Source organism: Sus scrofa, chromosome 10 (assembly GCF_000003025.6).
Source record: "Sus scrofa isolate TJ Tabasco breed Duroc chromosome 10, Sscrofa11.1, whole genome shotgun sequence".
In the NCBI taxonomy this organism is placed as follows: domain Eukaryota; kingdom Metazoa; phylum Chordata; class Mammalia; order Artiodactyla; family Suidae; genus Sus; species Sus scrofa.
The window spans coordinates 28,449,164-28,473,107 of NC_010452.4; the positions used below are offsets into that span (position 1 = coordinate 28,449,164).

General features: G+C 39.5%; 2 long non-coding RNA genes across 5 annotated transcripts in view; one reads left to right on the plus strand and one right to left on the minus strand.

Moving 5' to 3' along the window:
* Positions 1 to 23,944, minus strand: part of LOC106505126 — a 56,844-nt gene that overhangs the window by 28,290 nt on the left and 4,610 nt on the right. For 2 of the 3 annotated variants that reach the window (XR_001299235.2, XR_002336303.1), the window contains exons 2-4: positions 23,602 to 23,698; positions 14,204 to 15,933; positions 6,889 to 7,013 (exon numbers count right to left, since the gene is read on the minus strand). This is a non-coding gene — a long non-coding RNA (uncharacterized LOC106505126). The remainder of the gene's footprint in view (positions 1 to 6,888; positions 7,014 to 14,203; positions 15,934 to 23,601; positions 23,699 to 23,944) is intronic. The other variant, XR_002336304.1, reaches the window with a different exon arrangement.
* LOC102161091 overlaps positions 12,296 to 23,944 on the plus strand; it is a 31,846-nt gene continuing 20,197 nt past the window's right edge. For both annotated transcript variants that reach the window (XR_002336302.1, XR_002336301.1), the window contains exons 1-2: positions 12,296 to 13,426; positions 14,124 to 14,265. This is a non-coding gene — a long non-coding RNA (uncharacterized LOC102161091). The remainder of the gene's footprint in view (positions 13,427 to 14,123; positions 14,266 to 23,944) is intronic.

Sequence of the window (23,944 nt, forward strand, 5' to 3'; positions counted from 1 at the left end):
GAAGGAGAGGCAAGGTGCCACTGTTGGGAAGGGGAGAGGAGAAGGGGCAGGCTGCCATAGAAAACTCCTTGGGCCCCAGTGTGCATGCTTGCCGACTGGATCACAGAGAGCTGAGCGCCCCTTCCTGGTGCCTGCACCCCACCATGCAGATCTGGCCGTGTGCACGGATCTGGCCCTGCTGGCACCCTTGCACACTCCTCGTGCCTGCGCCCAGCCCAGGCAGATCCAGCCCCACCCACACAGATCCGGCCCTGCCAGCACACTTGCCTGCTCCCAGCACCTGCGCCCAGCCTGCATGGATCTGGCCTGCAGGCACCTTCACCCACTCCTGGTACCCACACCCCGCCCTCACAGAGCCACCCTGCCAGACCACCCCGTACTGTGCCAAACTACCTGTTTGGCTTCCCCAAATTCTCAGAAAAAGAAAAACACAAGCATGATGATGAAGCTCAGAAACCATTCCCAGTAAAAGCAACAGGAGAATTCACCTAAAGCAGTACAATGAAACAGACCTTTGCAGACTGACAGACTGTGAGTTCAAAAGGGAGATAGTGAAAATATTGAAGGAATTAAGAGAGGATATGAACAGTAATGCAAATCCCCTCAGAAAGGAGGTAGAAAATATAAAGAGGAGCCAAGATAAACTAGAAAACTCATTTGCAGTGGTACAAACTGAACTAAAGGCAATAAAGACCAGAATGAATAATGTAGAGTAACGAATTAGTGATGTGGAAATAGAATAATGGAAATCACCCAAACAGGACAGCAGACACAAAATCAAATGAAAAAAATATGAAAGCAGTATAAGAGACCTATGGGATGATATAAAGTGGGCCAATCTATGCATAATAGGAATTCCAGAAGGAGAAGAAAAATAAAAAAAAGATTGAAAATATATTTGAAGAAATTATCACTGGAAAATTCCCAAATCTAAAGAATACTGATTTCAAGATACAGGAAGCACAGAGGGCCCCAGACAAGTTGAACCCAAACAGGCCCACACCAAGACATATTATAATAAAAGTGGTAAAAGTTAAAGATAAAGAGAGGATTCTAAAGGCAGCAAGAGAAAGGCAAAGTGTTAATTACAAGGGAACCCCAATAAAGCTATCAGCTGATTTCTCTACAGAAACACTACAGGCCAGAAGGAGTGGCAAGATATATTTAAAATGCTGAAAAGACAAAATCTGCAACCTAGAATACTCTGTCCAGCAAGAATATCATTTAAAATAGAAGGCGAAATAAAGAATTTCTCCAACAAACAAAAGCTAAAAGAGTACAGCAAGACGAAATCCATTCTAAAAGAAATACTAAAAGAGCTTCTCTAAATTAAAAAAAAAAAGTAAGAACCAGGATAGAGGAATGGATGAAACCACAATTGGAAAGCAATCACTTAAATAAGCCAGCATACAAGTCCAAACATGAAGATGTTAAAAAAAAAAAAAAAAAAGACATCAAAATCATGCAATGTGTGTAAAGGAAGTAAGAAAAAATAGATTCTTTTTTTTTTAATCTTAATGATGTGTTTGAGCCTATATGATTATCAGGCTAAAGTAAGCAGATATAGGAAGGTGTTAAAACACTTAAAAAAACAGGGCAACCACAAATCAAAGCCAAACATTACATTCACAAAAACTGAAAAGAAAAATACTCAAAGATAAAATAAATGGAAACTATCCAACCAAGAAAAAAAAAAGAAAAGAAGAAAAGAGAAACATAGAGTCAACTGGAAAACAAGTCTTAAAATGGCAATAAATAAGTATCTATCGATAATCACTTTAAATGTCAATGGACGGAATGCTCTAATCAAAAGACGCAGAGTGGCAAATTGGATAAAAAAGCAAAAACCTTCAATCTGCTGCCTACAAGAAACTCACCTTAGGGCAAAGGATACATATAGATTGAAAGTGAGGGGATGGGAAAAGATATTTCATGCCAATGGACAAGACAGGAAAGCAGGAGTCGCAATACTCACTTCAGACAAAATAGACTTTAAAACAAAGGCCATAAAGACAGACAAAGAAGGACACTATTTAACGGTTAAAGGATCCATTCAAGAAGAGGATATTACAATTGTCAACATATATGCCTCTAATATAGGAGCACCGAGATACCTACAACAAATTCTAACAGACATAAAAGGAGAAATTGATGGGAATACAATCACAGCAGGAGATTTCAACACCCACTCACATCAATGGACAGATCTTCTAGACAGAACATCAATAAAGCAAAGAGATGCTAAAGGAAACAATAGAAAAGTTAAACTTAATCAATATTTTTAGGACATTACATCCAAGAAAATCAGAATACACATTCTTCTCAAGTGCACATGGAACATTCTCAAGAACTGATCACATATTGGTGCACAAAGCTAACCTCAACAAATTTAAGAGTATAGAAGTCATTTCAAGTATAATCTCTGACCACAATGGCATGAAACTAGAAATCAACCACAGGGAGAGAAATGAGAAAAAAACCTTCAACATGGAGACTAAACAACATGATACTAAAAAGCCAATGGGTCAATGAGGAAATCAGGAAGGAAATTAAAAAATACCTGGAGACAAATGATAATGAAGACACAACCACCCAAAATCTATGGGATGCTGCAAAAGCAGTGCTCAGGGGGAAGCTCATAGCAATACAATCCTTCCTCAAAAAAGAAGAAAAATCTCAAATCCACAACTTAACCCACCACCTAAATGAATTAGAAAAAGAAGAACTAGAAAAACCTAAAATCAGCAGACGGAAGGAAATCATAAAGATCAAAGAGGAAATCAATAAAATAGAGATTCAAAAAACAATAGACAAAATCAATTAAACCAAGAGCTGGGTCTTTGAAAAGGTAAACAAAATTGACAAACCTCTGGCTAGACTCCCCAAGAAGAGGAGAGAAAAAACCCAAATAAACAAAATAAGAAATGAAAAAGGAGAAATAACAACGGATACTACAGAAATACAATAAAACCATATGAGAATACTATAAACAATTATATGCCAACAAATTTGACAACCTAGAAGAAATGGACAACTTTCTTGAGACTTACAGCTTGCCAAAACTGAATCAAGAAGAAATAGATCAACTGAACAGACCCATCACTAGAAATGAAATTGAATATGTCATAAAAACACTCCCTACTAATAAAAGTCCAGGGCCAGATGGCTTCACAGGAGAATTCTACCAAACATTCAATGGGGAACTTATACCCCTCTTCCTTAAATTTTTTCAAAAGGTTGAAGAAGAAGGAACACTCCCAAAGACATTCTATGATGCCACCAAAAAAGAAAACTGTTGGCCAATATCTTTGACGGGTATAGACGCAAAAATTTCTCAACAAAATTTTAGCTAACTGAATGCAACAACATATCAAAAAGATTGTACATCACGACCAGGTGGGATTCATCCCAGGTTCATGGGATGCTTCAGCATATGCAAATCAATCAACATCATGCACCACATTAACAAAAGAAAAGTCAAAAATCACATGATCAACTCAATAGATGCAGAAAAAGCATTTGACAAAGTCCAACGTCCCTTCATGATGAAAACTCTTACCAAAGTGTACAGAGAGGGAACATTCCTTAACATAATTAAAGCCATTTATACAAACCCGCAGCAAATATAATACTCAATGGAGAAAATCTGAAGCCTTCTCACTCAAATATGGAACAAGACAGGGATGCCCACTCTCACCACTGTTATTCAACATAGTATTGGAAGTCCTAGCCACAGCAATCAGAGAAACAAAAGAATTAAAGGCATCCAAATAGGAAGAGAAGGAGTTCCCGTTATGGCTCAGTGGTTAACAAATCTGACTAGGAACCATGAGGTTGCGGGTTCGATCCCTGGCCTTGCTCAATGAGTCAAGGATCTGGCATTGCCATGAGCTATGGTGTAGGTCACAGATGCAGCTTGGATCTGGCTTTGCTGTGCCTCTGGCAAAGACTGGTGGCTACAGCTCTGATTAGACACCTAGCCTGGGAACCTCCATATGCTGCGGGTGCGGCCCCAGAAAAGATGAAGAAAAAAAAAAAAAAGGAAGAGAAGAGGTAAAACTGTCCTGTATGCAGATGACATGATACTATATATAGAAAACCCTAAGGACTCAATCCAAAAATTACTTGAACTGATCAACAAATTCAGCAAAGTAGCAGGATATAAGATTAACATTCTGAAATCGGCTGCATTTTTTTATACTAACAATGAAATATTAGGAAAGGAATACAAAAATACAATACCTTTTATAATTGCACCCAAAAAAATCAAATACCTGGGAATATATCTGACCAAGGAGTTAAAGGACTTATATGACGAGAATTATAAAACATTAATAAAGGAAATTAAAGAAGATGTAAAGAAATGGAAAGATATTCCACACTCCTGGGTTGGCAAAGTTAATATTGTAAAAATGGCCATTCTACCCAAAGCAATCTGCAGATTCAATGCAATCTCTATAAAATTACACATGACATTTTTCATAGAACTAGAACAAACAATCCAAAAATTTATGTGGTACCACAAAAGACCCAGAATTGCCAAAGCAATTCTGAGGAACAAAAACCAAGCAGGAGGCATAACTCTCCCAGACTTCAGGCAATACTACAAAGCTACCAAAATCAAGACAATACAGTGTGCTACTGGTACCAAAACAGACATAGAGACCAATGGAACAGAATAGAGAACCCAGAAATAAACCCAGACACCCATGGTCAATTAATCTTTGACAAAGGAGGCAAGAACATAAAATGGGAAAAAGAGAGTCTTTTCAGCAAGGATTGCTGGGAAACCTGGATAGGTGCATGCAAATCAATGAAACTAGAACACACCCTCACACCATGTGTGAAAATAAACTCAAAATGGCTGAAAGACTTAAATATAAGACAAGACACCACCAAATTTCTGGAAAAGAACATAGGCAAAACATTTTCTCTGACATCAACCTTATGAATATTTTCCCAAGGCAATAGAAATAAGAGCAAAAATAAACCAGTGGGACCTAGTCAAACTGACAAGCTTTTGCACAGCAAAGGAAACCAAAAAGAAAACAAAAAGACAACTTACAGAATGGGAGAAAATAGTTTCAAATGATACAACTGACAAGGGCTTAATCTCTAGAATGTACAAGCAACTTAACACCACAAAAGCCAACAACCCAAATGAAAAATGGGAAAAAGACCTGAATAGACATTTTTCCAAGGAAGATGTACAGATGGCCAACGAGCACATGAAAAAAATGCTCAATATCACTGATGATTAGAGAAATGCAGATCGAAACTACTACAAGATACCACCTCACACCAGACAGAATGGTCATCATTAATAAGACCACAAATAACAAATGCTGGAGAGGGTATGGAGAAAAGGGAACCCTCCTGCACTATTTGTGGGAATGTAAGCTGGTACAGCCACTATGGAAAACAGTATGGAGGTACCTTAGAAATCTATACATAGAACTACCATATGACCTAGCAATCCCACTCTTGGGCATATATCCAGACAAAACCTTCCTTAAAAAAGACACATGCACCCACATGTTCACTGAAGCACTATTCACAATAGCCAAGACATGGAAACAACCCAAAGTCCATCAACAGATGATTGGATTAGGAAGATGTGGTATATATACACAATGGAATACTACTGAGCCGTAAAAAAAAATAATGCCATTTGCAGCAACATGGATGGAACTAGAGACACATACTAAGTGAAGTCAGTCAGAAAGACAAAGACAAATACCATATATATCACTTATATCTGGAATCTAATATATGGCACAAATGAACCTTTCCACAGAAAAGAAAATCATGGACTTGGAGAATAGACTTGTGGTTGCCAAGGGGGAGGGGGAGAGAGTGGGGTGGATTGGGAGCTTGGGGTTAATAGATGCAACTATTGCCTTTGGAATGGGTTAGCAATGAGATCCTACTGTATAGCACTGGGAACTATGTCTAATCACTTATGATGGAGCATGATAATGAGAGAAAATAGAATGTGCACATGTATGTGTAACTGGGTCACCATGCTGTATGGTTAAAAAAAATGTATTGGGGAAATAATTTTTAAAAATAAAAGAAATTAAAAGAAATCAAGGGGAATTTAGAGTTAAAAAAATTTAAACAAAAAATTACCATATGTTTCAGCAATTCCACTCCTCAGTATATATACCCCTCTTAAACTGAAAATAAATGTTCTTTACACATTTAACCATGAAAATATTATGGTATATTTTTGGGCAAATGTTAGCCGTTAATAGAATAAACACATAAGGTTAAAAAGAAGGCAATTTAGCAAAGCACACAAGACAGAAAACAAAAACAAAAAGATGGTAGTAATGCAACAGATATCTCTTAGGAAAACAAAGGTAAATGGCTTAACTCCTCCCATGGGGGAAAAAAAGAACACACAAAACCATTATCAGAGTCAACAAACACACCTCAACTTTTAAAGTTTGTATTGACGTTTGCTTGTGTTTATAAAAGATGCACCTAAAACAAAATGATAAATAAACTGACAATGAAGAGATAGACTTCGGTGTTTTAGACAGAAATATTTGGTTTTTGTTCTCTTAAGCTACTAAACTGCCTGCAGAACACTTGATGGACCAAGGCACCATCAGCTAATATGAGTAGGCAATTTGGGAAAACTTTAAAATTATAGGAAGAATTAAAATTAGCTTCTCAGTACTATGTCTCCCTGATAGTCAAACACCTCGTCCAACTGAAAAAATATCTGACAATTACTTCATGGAAAATTATGGGCCCCCGCTCAAGTCAAGGTTTATGCAAATAAAAGAAAATAGTAAATGAATTTCATAGTCTTGGATATTTGGCTGGAGAAACTACCTTACAAGTGTTAGCAAAGGATCTGAATTCCTTGTTTCTTACCTAGTTTGGCTTCATTCATTCAGTCAACCAAGGCCATCTTTAGGCAGGTCGTGATAAACTCCGGGAACTCAGAAGTGAACTGATCTTTAATCCAGACAAAGTCTCGTCTTCATAGAGCTCACTGTCTAGACAAAAGAAACATGCAATAAACACAGAAAGCAGCAAATCAATGGAAGAATGTCAGATAACGATTAAGTGCTAAGAAGAAAACAAAACAGTAATGGGTTGGAAATGCCTGGGGTGAGGACCACTTAGCTCTGGTGGTGATGAAAGTCCTTGCTGAAGAGATGACATTTACACTGAAAATGTTGCAAAAGCAAGAAAAGGGCATCCATGCAGAGATCTCAGAAAGATCATCCAGGTCAGCCCCAGGACTGGAAGAGCTTGCTGAAGTGGAGGGCCAGCTAGCAATCTTGACCCATCGGCCTCTCTGACCACCCAAAATACATATGATTCTTTCTTCCCAAGGAACAGGCTCACTTGACTGTCACCGGAAAGAGCCAAATGCCCCACCCATTCACTGCGGGCAACGTAATATCCATGATCTCTAGGTGATGTGCAATTCCCTCCATCAGATCCAGTCTTGGTTCCTTAGTCCATAAACCAAACGACAAAGAGCTTGTTCCCCCGACTCATCACACTACCATGAAATGCAGGGGTGGGGCAGAGGTAGGATAACCATGATATGAACTCAGAAAAGAAAAAGCTTGGGAAACGCATGGCAGTCCCTGGTCCGTAGCAATGATGGAGTCTTCTTGGCTGACATTAGAAGGGCAGACCTCCTGTCCTGCTCATGATTTGACAGTGATTCTGCTCTCCGAAAGGAACACCCTTATCAATTTCACTCCAGGAAGTTTCTGGTTCTTCCTGTTATTTCTCTCCCTGGGGATACATCTAAATTATAGAAAGTGGTGAGTATCCTCTCCTTGAGAACTATGCATTTTCATTTTTCCTTTTTTTTTTTTTTTTAAATTACATCTGCACCTACAGCACATGGAAGTTCCCAGGCTAGGGGTTGGATCGGAGCTGCAGCTGCTGGCCTTCACCAGATCCAATCCACATCTGTGACCTGCACTGCAGTTCAAGGCAATGCTGGATCCTTAATCCACTGAGCAAGGCCAGGGATCGAACCCGAATCCTCATGGACATTATGTTGGGTTCTTAATCCACTGAGTCCCAATGGGAACTCCATGAGAAGTATACATTTTCAATTGCTTCCTACAGGTATAAGTTAAAGGGCCCAAGGATTCTTTTATGGCTTAAACAGGCTCATGCTTTCTTTGGCAATATAATTTCTTCAAACACTTAGAAAGCTTCTAATCTATCTGCTTCCAAACAACCTTCTTTCACAGACTTTATTCTTACAGGTGCTTTATCTCTAGGCTTCATATCCCCTATATTTCCTCTGTCAGTTTACTGAAACATGATTTAGTTTAGATGGGCAGTAACCTGCTTATAGCTGAGCTTTCTCACCAAGCCTCTGTCACATGAAGGCCTTTTAGTCTTATTTATTTATTTCATTTCCCACTCTTTCGGTCCAAAAGCAAGTGGCTTTTCCAACCTCGCAAAGCCTTTAATTGCTAATTGCAAATCAGCCAATTCTTGAATCATCTCATCTCTTTCTTGCAATCTCTTTGTATAAACAGCAACTGTAACAGCAAGAAACATAGCATAACATTCTTTCTAACGAAATTCCTTTCATTTTCAACAGACGCAGTAAGCCTGTGTCCTGCCTTCTAAGTGTTTGCAGGCAGCAATTTGATCAAATGTTCTGTTACTGCATGAGCTGAGGGTCTATTTTTTTACTCTCTTTTATTTATTTCTCCTCCATCTAGTTTTGGACCAAGTCAATAAATACCACCTACAGTAAGTTTGTATCATAGCAGCACCTTCTTTTAAGGTACCAGTTTTCTGTATCAGTTATGGCGCACTAAGTTGTAATGAGAAGAGACTGTCTGTTAACCCAGATGAAAGAGAGCAGTAACTTAGACAAGAGTTTACAGTGGATGTGACAGGATGGGGTCGAATTCCAGGTAAAACTTAGAGGCAGAATCACCAGGACAGGGTGATGCCCTGGATATGGAAAGGCTGGGAAAACAGATAAATCATCTCCCAGGTTTTTTGTCTGCATAAATGGGTGAATGGTGATCCCATTTTCTGAAATGGAAACATCTGACATTTGATCTGAGATATGAAAAATAAAAAGGATCAGAGTTCCTGTCATGGCTCAGTGGTTAACGTATCTGACTAGGAACCATGAAGTTTCAGGTTCGATCCCTGGCCTTGCTCAGTGGGTTAAGGATCTGGCGTTGCCGTGAGCTGTGGTGTAGGTCGCAGATGTGGCTCGGATCCTGTGTTGCTGTGGCTGTGGTGTAAGCTGGTGGCTATAGCTCAGATTCGACCCCTAGACTGGGAACCTCCATATGCCACGGGAGCAGCCCTAGAAAAGGTAAAAAGACAAAAAAGAAAAAAAAAAGAAAGAAAAGAAAAGAAAAAGAAAAAGAATCCAAACAAAGAAACAATTACAGAGAGAATAAAAGGGGGAAAAATAAACAATACATATAGAGACCTTGAGAATGAAAAGAGTTGGGCTTATTAGTGGAACATAAAGAGAACAAGTTGAGAATATTTTTTTTCTCCATTTCCTCCATTTTACCCTGTTCCAACCTCTGTCATGACCGAGTGAGGATTGTGAGCTTTGTGCTTAGCAGGTGCTGGATGTGAATTCTAGCTCCTCCACTAACTAATAGTGTGCATTTGGGCCTCAGTTGTGCTCATCTCTAAAAGGACATAACAAACAGACATCACAAAGAATTGTGATGAAGATCAGCAGAAACAGTGGAGATGAAGAACGTAAGACAGGGAGATCGTTACTCAGCAGTAATGAACCCGGCTAGGATCCATGAGGATGCAGGTTCGATCCGTGGCACCGCTCAGTGGGTTAAAGATCCAGCATGCTGTGAGCTATGGTGTAGGTCACAGACACAGCTCGGATACCACATTGCTGTGGTTGTGGTGCAGACCAGCAGCTATAGCTCTGATTGGACCCCTAGCCTGGGAACTTCCATATGCCACAGGTATGTTCCGAAAAAAAGCAAAAAAAAAAAAAAAAAAAAAAAGAAGAACTTAAACTGGATGCAGGGGAAGTACTCGGTCACCAGAGTCACCAGTAGCTGTGAAGAGCAGTGATCCCAGTCGATGTTCTGGTTTCAACATCATTGTATCATGACTATTTTGGCCATTTTAATAGATTTTTTTGCATACACTTGTTCACATGCCTTTCTCTCCTGGGTTATCTCTAAGCCCATAATGACAGGGCTCTGACTTGTTTGACCTTGTTTTCCCAGTGCCAGGAATAAGACCTTCATACATGTTGACTGAATTTGTGAATGAACTATCTCAGCCCACAATTAGCATTTTTAGTCTTTTTTTTTTCCACTTTCTAGACAATTTATAATCCTCACCCAATCAACACATGGCAGTTTAGACTCAGTTCCAGCCTTCTTTCCCTTGCAAGCTATTTATCCAAACAGTCAGAGACGCTGGAAGATTTGAAATTCCACTCAAGCCAAAAAGATAAGTCAAACAAGCTCACAGCCAAGAGAAGAGGAAAGAAAAGCTTGGAAAAAAGAGCTGTACTCGTGGTTAAGGAAAATCACCCAGTCTTTAGTAACGAGAGCAGTTTGTTTCATACCGTTTCTTCTCATCTGAGTTGCAACATCTTCACATTGCAATTTTGTTTGTAACAATGGGTAAAATCTCATGGAATCTCAACATGCTAGGATGTCAAGGCCCTGTGTATGAATTTTCTCTGTAACACCATTAACACAGGCTCCAAGGAATTATCCATTTGAAGAGGGACCCTCTGCTTCCCTAGAGAGCCTGTATGTTAACAACGACAACAAATATCAGCTCTACAATTATTATACAATAATCAGGTGTTTACAAATGACAGGCATTTTCTAGGTGCTTTCCATATGTTGCTCATAATTCTCAGAGCAGGTCTAAGAAGCAGACATCGTAGAACTGGTCAAACCTTTAGGTGCAGGTAAGAAAATCTTTGCTTGAAGTCGCTTAAGCATTCATTATCTCACAGGACAACAAGTATGAAGAGGGACAGACAAGGACTCATTCAGCAGTGCCGCAGTGTCACTAAGGGCCCTTCGAGGTCTCCCCAGCCTTTCTTCCACCTTCTTCAGCACGGTGGTTGCATCCTTGGGAAGGACACCTCATGGATTCAGACGGCTGCCAGCTCTCCAGGCATCACGTCCACCAGGAGCAGCCTACGTAAACAGCCCAAGTAATTCCCGTTCCATTTCTTTGGCCGGAAGTGTGCATTATTTATACCCATCTTTAGAAGCCCGCCCTGGGGAAGGAGAGGGAATTATGATTGCTGTCTGTGGTTAGAATTTGTCCCCTGGGCCTGGATCTTCCCTGAGTTTGAGAGATGTCTGCCAGTTATCTGATCCCCAAATCTAGGTCCTGAGGCAGAGAAGGTACTATTACAATTATCATCACCAGTTTATAACTAAAAAAATATGGAGTTCCCGTCGTGGCGCAGTGGTTAATGAACCTGACTAGGAACCATGAGGTTGCAGGTTCGATCCCTGGCCTCGCTCAGTGGGTTAAGGATCCCACGTTGCCATGAGCTGTGGTGTAGGTCACAGATGCAGGTTGGATCCTGCATTGCTGTGGCTCTGGTGTAGGCTGGTGGCTACAGCTCCAATTGGACCCCTAGCCTGGGAACCTCCGTATGCTGCGGGAGTGGCCCTAGAAAAGGCAAAAAGACAAAAAAAAAAAAAAAATAGAGGCTCCAAGATCTTAAACAATACCTTTAGGATTACACATCCAAGTGGATTTGAAGGTTTCAATCTTCAACACCACCACCAAACTAAGAATATCTGAAGCTTGCAAAAAAAAAAAAAAAAGAAAAAAGAAAAAAAGAAAGAAAGAAAAAGAAAAAGAAAAAAGAAACACCTTAGGATTGAGGCATTCCTGAAAAAAGAAAATGAGAAGAGTGACGAGAAAAAGTATGTTTTAGATGCCTCCTGTGAGCTAGGCACCCTGTTATTTACATGGTCTCAGCAAGACTTAGAGCTATCAGTAGGACAAAGAAGGGCCCAGAGAGGTTAGGTAATTAGCCCAAGATCACACAGTATTTCAATGTGGTTCAGTAATTTGAAATCAGGTATTCTAATTCCACAGCCCATGACCTTTGCATGTTACTGCCCTGTCCTTTTGTATAGACACACAAAATGAGATTGTTCGGCTGCCCATTGAACCAGTCCCTCAGAATCAGCTCTGCCTCTGCCAATTTCCCATAAACCTGTCAAAATCCAAATTCTTACTTATTTAAAAGGACCCATACACGGATAGTGACATGAACAACGTGATGGCTGCGGGCGGCGGGGGGGGGGGGGGGGGGCGGTGCTGGTAGAATGACCCAAGTCACTTGCATTCTATGGCAACCCTCACCTTCTATCCTGACCCTCTCCCTCTGAGATATTGTCTGGGGTTTCAAAGAGGAAATTAATTTTGAGCTGAGGTATGTTAATAATTTCTTCTGCAAAGCTCTTATTGCTGTATGCAATTCTCTGTGTGGGAATTCTCTGTTCCTAGGGATAAGTGATAAAAAGTTCAAAAGAGCAAGCATCAGAGTATCTTTTGAGATGTTTCTACAGGGAGTAAGAAACCAAGAGATCTTGTCCTTATCAAGGCTGTATAGACAAGTAAAACTTCAGAGGCAGGAGGCCTGGGTTTGGAATGCCAGCATTGCCACTTACTGGCTTAAGATTATCAGCCTATTTAATTTCTCGGAGGTCCTTAGCTGTCTAAACACACTGACAAAATTGACCTCTGAGGTGTTCCTGACCATCAAGTGAGGCAAAACTCAGCTTGTTGCCTGGCACACAGCAGGTGCCTGCCATTGTCACCTCCCCAGCGTCCCTCCTAAAGTGGCACATTTCCGCCCACTCAGACCAGGACTTAAAAAGCCAATTTGCTCCAAGGCTGGGAGTTGGACTAAGAAAAGCAGGTAAAACCCAAGTCCCCTTTAACATTTGGGAGCTGTCAACTACAAGCCCCTGATGTCACAGGCCTGACATTACAGCCGGTTGCCTAGCAGTGGAAAAAAACTGTCTGGCAAGTAGGAGAATTTATAGATATTTCTCAAAACTCTCTGGGACCTGAGTTGGGGAACGGGGAGGAGGGGATCGTGGTATGTAGGTTATCAAAAGCTCAAAGAAATCCAGGTCCTGTCTGAATCCCTGCTCAGAGATGGAAGGAGGCAATGAAAAGGCTGAAGAAATTTTTCTCAAGGTTGTTTACCAGTTGGGACAGTGGGCAGGCACGTACTCTGTTTCTCTGTCTGCTCAGGCTGCCCTCGGGGCCAGCAGGAAAATCACTCTCCCCTCACTTGTTTTTACCCAAAGCCTCCAAAGGAAAGATTTGAGAGATCTTGTTTTTTCACAGACTTGGATAGTGTCTCCTTCTGTAATCCAGAAAGCAGATGTTTTTGGACGGGGCTTGGAAGCAAGATGTGAGTGGCATTTTCTTTCTTTTTAATTTCTTTCTTTCTTTCTCTTTCTTTTCTTTCTTTCTCTTTCTTTTCTTTCTTTTTCTTTCCTTCCTTCTTTCCTTCCTCCTTTCTTACATCCTTCCTTCCTTTCTTCCTCTCTTCCTTCCTTCCTCTTTTTTCCTTCTTTCTTTACTTCCTTCCTTCTTTCTTCCCTTCCTTCCTTCTTTCTTTCTCTTTCTTCTTTCTTTCTTTCTCTTTCTTTCTTTCTTTTCTTTCTCTTTCTTTCTTTCTTTCCTTCTTTTTCTTTTTCTTTCTTTCTCCTGTCTTCCTTCCTTTATTTCTCTTCATACAGAAACTTCTACAAAATTAACTATCATCTATCCAGGAACTGTTTCTATTTAGAGTTCATTTGGGCTTCATTTTTCCTTCTTGCATGGATTTTCAGTTTAATAGGGATACTGTACTGTTTGGGCCCAAATAGAGGAAAAAAAAAAAAGAAGAAAGAAAAAGAAAAAAGGAAACAAAGAAAGAAAGAAAAGAAAATAGGGACCGTTCTTTTCCAGAACCAAATTATTTGCCCTCTTTGTCTTGGTGGTGCCACCTGACCCCCTGGGCGGGGTTGAATTTATGCACATCCATCACGCCCACAGAGGCCATGTCAAAGCCCAGCCTGGCCTCTCCCCTGCCCGTCTCTGGCTGATTATTCTCTCCATTGTAGGCTGAAGACCAGAGCCTGTGATGGAAAAGGTGCATTCCTGCCCAGCCGCTCAGGACACTGCCCCTTTGTGACCGACTCACCTCTCTTGGTCCTGTATCTATGACCTTCCATCACTGTTTGGAGCCATTGCAAGTGTGAGCTTGTAAGATATCACTTTTCAGAAAATTTGGGGCTGTAACCATCGGCATTCAGATATGAGTAAAAAGATACGTCGGTCATAAAGCCAAACATAACAATTAACGCGTCAGGATTCCTGAGTGCATTTTGCAAGAGCAGGTCATGTTGCAGCTGATGTCAGAGCTTGCGTGTTTTTAATCTCCTGAAAGTGCCCAGGGATTTCTCTCAACCTTGGCCGTGCACACAGGAAAATGCTGTCCAACCGTTTGACATTCTGTTTGAGTGCATCATCCACCATCTTGAAAGGGCCCCAGATTGATTTATATCCTTTTGAAAATTCCCTGCTTATCTGTGGAAGTCAGATTTATAGAAATGCTTAAAGAAGCCAAACTTTGGCTGAGCAGAATCAAAGACATAATTAGGCCTGAAAATACCTTATCAGGCACCAAATGCTGGTATTTCTTGGTACTGCTTAGGCTAAGAATTTGGAAGGAGTGGAGAAATGAACCAAACTGTTTCACCTTCGAGATTTTTTTTCTGCTGAAATCAACATAGGCATTCTTTGCTATCATACATGATAAAGTACTGAAACCGGCTTGATACCCTTATGAGCTTTCCCTGGTTAGGCCAGTTCTGAAGTGTGTATTGTACATGGGCAGAGTACCAGGAGTTACACACTGGTGCCCACAGGGCTAAGTGATAGGGTTACACAGAGAGGGTAAGTGACAGTCCAGTGACAGGGATGGAGACAGCAGTGTGAGTGAGCATGCTCGATCTAAAGGGACAGCCACACCTCTACTCCCGTGAGAACCAAGTATGGCAATATTTTCTGATTTTTTTTTTCCCAAGAAAATTCAGAAATCTTGATGCTTAGGTGGAATCTTTAAATGTTGGCCACGAATTCAAATTTTTTAAAAATTCTCTATACAAGGGACAGAGTCAGATTGCTGAATCGGGCTTCTAGAGTGGCAGTTTTTAACCTCTGGAACAGTTTAGGACTTGAGCATTTGTCCCAGAGAGCCCCACCGTCTGGGGCTCTCATGGGTGGGGAGTTACAATGACCTTTTCCCTGGGACATCTTGGAGGGTCTGTCACTCAGTCCTTCTGCATTGAGAATAGCCAACCAGAAGCGCTGCTTACCCACAATGCATCCTTTGCATCTTCCACCACGGTCAGCACGCACTGGGGGTTGACCAAGTCTACAGTTATTTGCTTTCTATGGATATGGTAGCAAATTACCACCAATTTAGCAGCTTGAAACAACACAGATTTGTTACCTCACAGTCCAAGAGGTTAGAAGTCTGACCCCTTTCTCAATGGGCTAAAATCAAGATGTTGGCAAGGTGGCATTCCTTTCTCAAAACTCTTGAGAAGAAGCTGTTTCCTGCCTTTTCCAGCTCTTAGAAGTTGCCCTCCTTCCTCAGATCAGGGCAACCATCATCTTTTCAACTTTTTTTTTTTTTTTTTTTTTAACAGCCACTCCTGCAGCATATAGAAGTCCCCAGGCTAGGGGTCGAATAGGAGCTGCTGCTGCCAGCCTACATCGCAGCCACAGCAATGCCAGATCCGTGCCTCGTCTGCAAACTACACCACAGCTCAACCACAGGAAGTTGTTTTCAGCTGTATTATTCTTCCCTCATCTTCTGAGGCTCACCCTGTTCTCACCATTTAGCCACTCATTTTGCATCTTGGCCTGAAAAACAAAAAGATTCAGTAGCAAACGGCACTTCCTATATACCCATTTAAAGTCCCTATAAACAAGGAATTCTTTTTTTTTTTTTTTTTTTTTTTTTACTTTTTAGGGCCACACCCACAGCATATGGAAGTTCCCAGGCCGGGGGTCCAATCAGAGCTACAGCTGCCGGCCTACACCACAGCCACAGCTATGTGGGATCCAAGCGGCATCTGCAACCTACACCACAGCTCACGGCAATGCCGGATACTTAACCCAATGAGCGAGGCCAGGGATGGAACCCGCAACCTCAACATTCCTACTCAGATTCATTCTGTTGTACCGCAAAGGGAACTCCATCATTTTGTTTTTCTTTCTCTTTTTAAGAAAGTTATTTACTAAAACTTTATTGAATGGCTTCTGTGGCTTCACCGTCTGTAACATTGTTAGGTCTCAGGTGGGGAGGCTAAGAGAAGATTCCCAAACTAAGAAAATGCCTCTGGTCCTCAGTCCCTTATCAAATGTACAATTGAGTAACAGGTGATAGACGAGGAAAGCAGACTGGCTGTGGGAGAAACAGAGAATACGCCATGGGGAGAGGGGGTCTGTAAGTGGGACATGAGCTTCAAAATCCCCAATGGAACGTGGCTCTTTTTATCTGGTTTTTCTGCCTTTAAACACCATTTCTGTATTGTGATGGAAAGAAGAGGATATTCCAAGTTGGGTGTCGAGTCGAAAGCAGGATGGGTGGTCAGAGACAGCGCTGTGGATGAGGACAAGGGGGCAGATGAGAATGGGGTTCCCTTCAATCTCATCCCATTTTGCAGAATTTTCAGCCAATGCTTTACTCACACCAACTTTGATTATGGTCCTAAATACTATATGCCAACTTGTGAAATTCAATAGCCTATCGAAATAAAACCACAAATTTTTTCATGTTGGTCATCAGTTTTGCAAATAGCTTATTGTATCATAATTATTTGCAAAGAAGCCTGCCTTCCTCTCTTGGAGACGCTTTGAGGAAGAAATGGATTCTGATTTACCTTGTGTTTCCAAACTTGAGTCATACTTAGCACCTCGTAGGTGCTTAATATGGACATGATTCGAATTCTACTTCGTACTGCTCCCCACATCTCTTAACATCATGAAAGCACAGCAAGGCTTTGGCTCCCGTGACCTCTACCCACTTGGGTGCTGCCTATGATTATGTTATGCAATGAAGGTTGATAATCAGCTGAGCTTAAGATAAGGGAAAAGAGTTCCCAATGTGGTGCAGCAGAAATGAATCCGTTTAGTATTCATGAGGATGAGGGTTCAATCCCTGGCCTCCCTCAGGTTGGGCATCCGGGGTTGCCATGAACTGTGGTGTAGGTCACAGAGGCGGCTCAGATCCCATGTTGCGGTGGTTGGGGTGCAGGCTGGCAGCTGCACCTCCGATTCAATCCCTTGCCTGCGAACTTCCATAGGCCATGGGTTCGGCCCTGAAAAGCAAAAAAATAAATAAGTAAATAAAACTTCGAAAATAACGTGTCTCATCCCCTCTGATCCTGCCCCAACCACCCCCGCCAAAACCCCCTCCACTCAATTCTTCACCCCCACCGCCATGTACAAGCACTTGGCAGTAACTTGGGAAGTTCCGTTGCAGAGTCTACCCTCCTTTCGGGACCTCAGCGACCCCTAAGAGCCCTTGTGCTTCTGTCTTGGAAAATGCAGATTATCCCCTCATCCAACTTTTCAGCTCACCCATCTCAAGTGGTAGCCTCTCCAGCCAAGCTACCCCTGGAAACATATTTTAAACTCTTTTAGCAGAGAGAAATATTTGGATCTTTGCCTATTTTGCAAAGGCTGAGAGTCACATTACACACTCAGAGCTTCTGTTTTTTTAATATTATGTGTCTGTATTATTTAAACATACATGGAAAGTAGTATTTTTTTCCCCTAACAAACTAAAGCTTGCTGGCGCCAGCATTGCCTTGGTGACTGTGACCATTGTGAGGGTCGTGTCACCGGGATGCAGTCAGAGGCCTTGGTGAGATCGTCTGAATGCACAGGATGGAGCCAGATTGGGACATGGAATGTGGGCCCTCCCTTTGCTTTTCTGGAAAGGGATAATTACTGAACTTACAAAGACTTTCCATTAATTATTCAAATGTCACATCCTGTGTCTCACGGTAGGCGATGGGAAGCCCCCAGATACTGACATGTGATTCTCCTTATATTGTTGGAGATCGTTTTTAATTAAAGGATGTTTCCTTTCTCTAACCTTTTTTTAATTTAAAAGCCCATTCCTAGCCCATGTATCTGAGCCATGTAAGCACATGTGTTTCGTGACACCCCATATTTCAAGAGGAAAAGAGCAAGATCCTTTGAACATAGTTTCCAAGAGTCTCAACTGATTAAGAATCTATTTTATCTTCCATGTCTGTGAATAGTTTGCAAATGATGTGGCCCAAGTCTTTTACCCCTGAATTTTGTATAGCATCATTAGTACAGACTTCACTTGGGAATTGGTGAACATTTGAGCAGCAGCTGCACTGAAGTTTGTAGTTTCACAGTCCAGGAAGGAAAAGTTAGCTGAATAAATTAACAATGTAAAAAAGAAAAAAAATCTTTCAGAGGCTTTTTAAAACCAGTTAAGAAAACAAGCTTTTCACAATCACTTTAGATGAATTCTTAACATTCTAAATTCTAGTAACAAATTTATTAATTTGCTGTATTAAGCTAGGCATTTCACTTTTCCCTGCTAGGAAGCTCCTGCTTAACATAGTTTAAGTTATTACATTTATCTGAAATAAATAAAATGATACATCTTAAGTATTTCACCTTGCTTGATGAGGCCTGACTCCATCTTTTTTAATTTGAAGTCTAATTGACACGTAACATTATATTAGTTTCAGATATACAACATTTATGATTCAGTGTTTGTATACACTGTGAAATGATCACCACAATAAGTCTATTTACCATCTGTCACCATAAAAAGTAACAATTTTATGTGTGTGGGAATAATAAAAAATTTTAAGATGCATGCTTTTAATAACTTATGAATATGCCCTACAAGAATATTGACTATAGTCACTATACCATAAATTACATCCCCATGACTTATTTATTTTATAACTGGAAGTTTGTACCTCTTAACTTCCTTTACCAATTTTCCTGCCGTCATACCCCTGACACCTACCCCTCTGGCAAACACCAATGTGCTCTGTAAATCTGTCTTTGTTGTTTATAGATTTCACATATATGTGAAATCATACGGTATTTGTCTTTGTCTGCTTTATTTCCCTCAGCAGAAGACCTTCTCGGTCTATCCATGTTGTCACAAATGTCAAGATTTCATTCTGGTTTTGGCTAAATAGTATGCAACTCAGTACACAATATCATATATATGTATATATAAATCTAGGGGTGCTAGGTTTCCTTTTCTTTGGATAAATACCCAGAAATGGAATTGCTGGATTGGAGATTAGTTCTCTTTTTAACTCTGTGAGAAAACTCCATACTGTTTTCCACAGTGGCTGCACCGATTTACATTCTCACCAACACTGCACATCATCCTTATCAACTCTTGTTCGTTTTTGCCTTTTTGATAATAGCCATTCTAAGATGTGAGGTGATTTGCATTTTCCTGATTAGTGATGTTGAGCATTTTTTCATGTGTCCGTTGATCATCTTTGGTTTTCTTTGGGGAAAAAATGTCTATTCAGATCCTCTAACCAGTTTTTAATCAAACGTGTTTTGTTCACTACTGAGTTATGAATACTATATATATATCTATGAATACTATAAATATACTATCTATATCTGTAATCTATCTATATCTATCTATGTATATCTGGATATCTATCAATATCTGTCTATTTCGATAGATATCTATATATAGATATAGATAGATAGATAGATAGATAGATAGATAGATAGATAGATAGATTGCTTTTTAGGGCTGCACCTGCAGCATATGGAAGTTCCCAAGCTAGTAGGGGTCAAATCAGAGCTACGGCCGCTGGCCTACACCACATGCATTGCAACTAGGGATCCAAGCTTTGTCTGCCACCTACAACACAGCACACGGCAATGCCAGATCCTTAACCCATCAAGTGAGGCCAGGGATCAAACCCATGTCCTTGTGGACCCTAATCGGGTTTGTTAACCACTGAGTCACGAAGGGAACTCCTGAATCCGTTATATATTTTCAACATGAACCCCTCACCAGATTTATGATTTGCAAATATTTTCTCCCATTCAATAAGTTGTCTTTTCATTTTGTTGGTAGTTGTCTTTGCTGTGCAGAAGCTGTTTAGTTTGAGGTAATCCCGCTTATTCATTTTTGCTTTTGAAGCCTTTGCTTTTCGAGTCAGATCTGAAAAATCATTGCCAAGACCAATGTCAAAGGGCTTATTGCCAATGGTTTCTTTCAAGGGTTTTATGGTTTCTGGTCTTATATTCAAGTCTTTAATCCACTTTGGTTTTAAATTTATATTTGGTATAAGATAGTAGTCTAGTTTTATTCTTTTGCTTGTGGCTATCACCAGTTTGCAGATTATTTATTGGCAAGGCTCTCCTTTCCCAGTTTGGACATATATATGAGTTTGTGGACTCTCTATTCTGTTGCATTGATCCATGTGTCTGTTTCTATGCCAATACCATACTCTTTCAATTATGTTTGCTTTGTAATATAGTTTAAAATCAAGGATTATGATGCTTCCAACTTTGCTCATCTTTCTCAATACTGCTTTGTCTATTCAGAGTCTTTTGGAGTCCTATATAAAATTTAGCATCTATTTCTATGAAAAATGCCATTGAATTTTGATATTTTTTTGCCTGAATCTGTGTGGATTGCTTTGGATAATATGGGCATTTAGCAATATTAATTCTTCCAATCCATGAGTATGGACTATCCATTAATTTGTGTCTTCGTCAATATTTTTCATCAATGTTCTATAATTTTCAGTGCACAGGTCTGTCCCCTCTTTGATTAAATTTATTCCTAAGTATTTCATTCTTTTTGATGCCATTATAGATGGAATTCTTTTCTTTATTTCTCTCTCTCTCTCTCTCTAATGGTTTGTTGGTAGTGATTAGAGATATGACAGATGTGTGTATATTGATTTTGTATCCTGCACCTTTACTAAATTTAGTGATTATTTCTAACAGTGTTTGGGTGGAGACTTTAGGGTTTTATACATATAAAATCATTTCACCCACAAAAGGTGACAGTTTTACTTCTTCCTTTCCAACTTTGATGCTTTTTATATCTTTTTTCTTGTCTAATTGTTCTGGCTAGGACTTCCAGTACTATGTTGAGTGGAAAAAACTGGTAAGGGTAGGCATCCTAGCCTTATTCCTGATTTTAGAAGAAAAACCTTCAGTTTTTCACTGCTGCATATGAAGTTAGCTGTGGGCTTGTCATATATGACCTTTAATATACTTAGGTATATTATATACCTACTTTGTTGAGAGTTTTTATCATAAATGTATGTTTAATGTTTTCAGAAGATTTTTCTACATCTATTGAGATAATCATATATTTTTTTATCTTTTATTTGTTAGTGTGGTTTATCACACTAATTTGTGAATGTTAAAGGATTCTTGCATCATTGAAATAAATTCCACTTGATCATCTTGTATAATCCTTTTAATGCACTGTTGAATTTGGCTTGCTACTATTTTGTTTTGGACTTTTACATTCATGTTCACCAGAAATGTTGGCCTGTAATTTATTTTTTGTGGTGTCCTTGTCTTGTTTGTTATAAGGTAATGCTGGCCTGGTAAAATAAGTTTGGAAGCATTCCTTCTTCAATTTTTTGGAAGAGTTTGAGAAGGATAGTTATTAAATATTCTGAATGTTTAGTAGAATTTACTAGTAAAGTCATATGGTCCTGGTCTTTTGTTTGCAGGGAAATAGTTTTTTAATGATTCAATCTCCTTTCTAGTAATAAATCTATTTTTATTTTTTATTTTTTTATGTTTCTGTCTTGGAAGATTGTATGTTTCTTGGAATTTATCCATTTCTTCTAGGTTGTCCAATCTGTTGGCATACAATTGTTCATTGTATTCTCTTACGATCCTTTGTATGTCTGTGGTATCATTTGTTACTTCTCTTTCAATTCTGATTTTATTTATTTGAGCACTCTTTTTTTTTCTTGGTGAGTCTAGCTAATGGTTTATGAATTTTATTTATCTTTTCGAAGAACCATCTCTTAGTTTCATTGTTCTTTGTTATTGTCTTTTAGCCTCTATTTTAATCATCTTCACTTTGATCTTTGTTATTTCCTTCCTTCTACTATTTGGGCTTTGTTTGTTCTTTTTATATTTTCTTGAGGTGTAAATTTATTTATTCATTTTTGGCTTTCTAGGGTCACACCTGTGGCATATGGAAGTTCCCAAGCTAGGGGTCCAATCAGAGCTGTAGCTGCTGGTCTACACCACAGCCACAGCAACGTGGTATCTGAGCCATGTCTGTGACCTACACCACAGCTCACCACAATGCTGGATCCTTAACTCACTGAGCGAGGCCAGGCTGGATCCTTAACCCACTGAGTGAGGCCAGGGATCAAACCCACAACCTCATGGTTCCTAGTCAGACTCACTTCCACTGTGCTACACTGGGAGCTCCATTGAGGTGTAAACTTAAATTGTTTGAGATATTTCTTGTTTCTTGATGTAGGTTGTTATTGCTATGAACTTCCCTCTTAGATCTGCTTTTGCTGCACCCTATAGGTTTTTGATATATCATATTTACATATTCATTTGTCTCAAGTTACTTTTTATTTATCCTTTTATTTTTTGTTGACCCATTAGTTGCTCTCTACTAGGTTGTTTTATCTGGTAATCTATATTTGTGATTATTTCCAGTTTTTTTTGCTTGTAGTCGATTTCTGGTTTCATACCACCGTGGTCAGAAAACATGCTTAATATGATTTCAATCAAGTTAATTGAGACTTGTTTTGTGGTTTCACACATAATCTGTCCTGGAGGATTTTCCAGGTGTATTCAAGAAGAGTGGGGTTTTTAAATTGCTTTTGGATTGAATAGTGTGTGTGTGTGTGTGTGTGTGTGTGTGTGTGTGTGTGTGTGTGTGTGATGTACCCCTTAAGTCCACCTGGTCTAATGTGTTAAGACCAATATTTTCTTATTGGTTTTTCTTGTCTCAATGATCCATTCATTGATATAAGTCCCCTACAATGATTATATTGCTGTCAATTTCTCCCTCTAGGCCTGTTAAATTTGCTTTATATATTTAGATTTTCCTATGTTGGGTGCATAAATATTAACAAATGTTATATATTCTATTTGCATTGATTCCCTGCCTCTTTATCACTATTTAATTCCCTACTACACTCTTTGTTTTAAAGTCTATTTTGTTTGATATGAGTATAGCTATCCCAGCCTTACTTTGGTTTCCCTTTGCATGAGACATCTTTCTCCCATCCCCTCACTTTCAGCTAGTGTGTATAATTACATCTAAAATGAGTCTTTAGTAGGCAGCATATATAAGAATCTTGTTTTTATTCATTCAGCTATACCATGTCTTTCAGTTGGAGCATTTACATTTAAAGCAATTATTGGTAGGTATGTATTTATTGACATTTTAAAAGTTATTTTATCAATGCTTTGTAGTTCTTCTCTGTTCCTCTCTTCTTCTCTTGCTCTCTTCCACTGCACTAAGCGCTTTAAATGTGTTACCTTATTTCATCCTCCCAGGTACCACCATCCTGATAGTTTCCTTTTTCTACTTAGAAGACCAGGAATTTAGGCTCAGGATCATCTTATCCCAAAGATTCTAGGAATAGAAGTAAAGGAATTGATTTCTTAAATCTAATAAAAATTCCAACAAACTGTAACATTTAAGAAAGGAAAGCAGGAACAATTTCACAAGCCAAACACTTTAGGGGAACTGAATTTGTTGTTGAATTTAAGGAAAGAATTGTCTTACCATTAGTACCATAAGCAATAGTTGTAGTAAATACTTTTGAGAAAAATGATAATGGAAACTTGTAAACTAAATATTTTGGAGATAGCTCAGATG